Consider the following 1482-nt stretch of genomic DNA (forward strand, 5'->3'; position numbering starts at 1 on the left):
CTTTCTTTTTAAAAGTCATGTTCTTCATTTTTATCCCCTTTGTCACCATCATATTTTGGTCCTTTTATTGTCTCCTTTCTGGATTTTTGTGTGTCTTCCTGACCCCATGGCTTTAGTTTCTTCCCTTTTAATTTATTCTGCATTTTATGGATGATTTCAACTTCCTAAAATAAGGTTTCTTCCATGTTGTTCTCCTTTGCAGATACTTTCATGTTAGCCTCTTGTTTAAGATGATGGACTGAGCACATATTGACTTCAAATTCCTTTCTTAAACCCCTGAAAATGACAGTAAAATGTTTAAAATAAATAAACCCATAAAGACAAACATCATCAACATTTTGAAAACTGTAAAGCAGATGGATGAGGGATAACTGACTCACTAGACTTGTGAAAATTAAATTCTAAACCAGTGAGGGAAGTCTGTAAGTGACCTGATTTATACCACAAAGTCTCTGAAATGCTTAAAAATTGGAATCACAGGAAGCTTGGGCACTCACTGGCAATGAACACGCAGCTGAAAACTAGCAGATAGGTTAAAAGTCTGCATAAAAAGTCATTAGATCCTTAGATTCCCACCCCTACTGCACACAACCCCTTCTCCATCACAGCAAACTTTCCAGTCTTTTGTAGGACTAATATGGTTTGAATATATGTCCGTGCCAAATGTAATGTTGAATTGTAATCTCCAGTGTTGGAGGTGGAGCCTGGACCGAGGTGTTTGGATTATGGGGGCAGATCCTTCATGTCTTGCTGCTGTCCTTGAAATAGTGAGTGGAGCTCCTGGGAGATCTGGTTGCTTAAAAGTATGTGGCACTTGTCTCTCTTGCTCCTGCTCTGGTCATGTGACATGCCTGCTCCCACTGCACCTTCTGCCATGAGTACAAGCTGAGCCATAAGGCAAGCAAGAGCTGGTTCCAAGGTGTGTAGTTAGGCAATTGGAGTGAAAGGAGCAACTAGCCAAGGATTCATGTGGAGTCACTTTCAAGAACCAGAACTCCAGAGGGTCTTAGGTCACACTTGTAACTTTTTTTTTTTTCAGGTCAGGCAGGTAATGTGCTGACATTGTAACAAGGTTTGAGGGTGGCACATTTCACACACATGTGTGAAATACCCAATCATCATCCTCATGAACTACAAAAGGATCCTTTTTTTTTTTTTTTTTTTGAGACAGGATCTCACTCAGTTGCCCAGGCTGGAATGCAGTGGTATGATTGCAGCTCACTGCAGCTTCAACCTCCCCAGGCTCAGGTGATTCTCCCCCCTCAGCCTTCTGAGTAACTTGGACTACAGGCTTGAGCCACCATGCCTGGCTAATTTTTGTATTTTTTATAGAAACAGGGTTTCACCATATTGCCCAGGCTGGTCTTGAACTCCTGGGCTCAAGAGATCTGCTTGCCTTAGCCTCCCGAAGTGTTGAGATTACAGACATGAGCCACTGCACCCAGCCCACACTTACATCTTTAAGTAATTTAGCATCTGGAC

The 1482-nt window shown here is 42.0% G+C and overlaps 1 non-coding gene across 1 annotated transcript; it reads right to left on the reverse strand.

The window, feature by feature from the left end:
• Positions 1-1038: 1038 nt before the first annotated feature.
• Positions 1039-1143, reverse strand: LOC119620142 (small nucleolar RNA U13). Its single transcript, XR_005236606.1, has one exon. It is a non-coding gene; the product is annotated as a small nucleolar RNA U13 (small nucleolar RNA).
• Positions 1144-1482: the final 339 nt, after the last annotated feature.

Source organism: Chlorocebus sabaeus, chromosome 3, assembly GCF_047675955.1.
Source record: "Chlorocebus sabaeus isolate Y175 chromosome 3, mChlSab1.0.hap1, whole genome shotgun sequence".
NCBI classification, from domain to species: domain Eukaryota; kingdom Metazoa; phylum Chordata; class Mammalia; order Primates; family Cercopithecidae; genus Chlorocebus; species Chlorocebus sabaeus.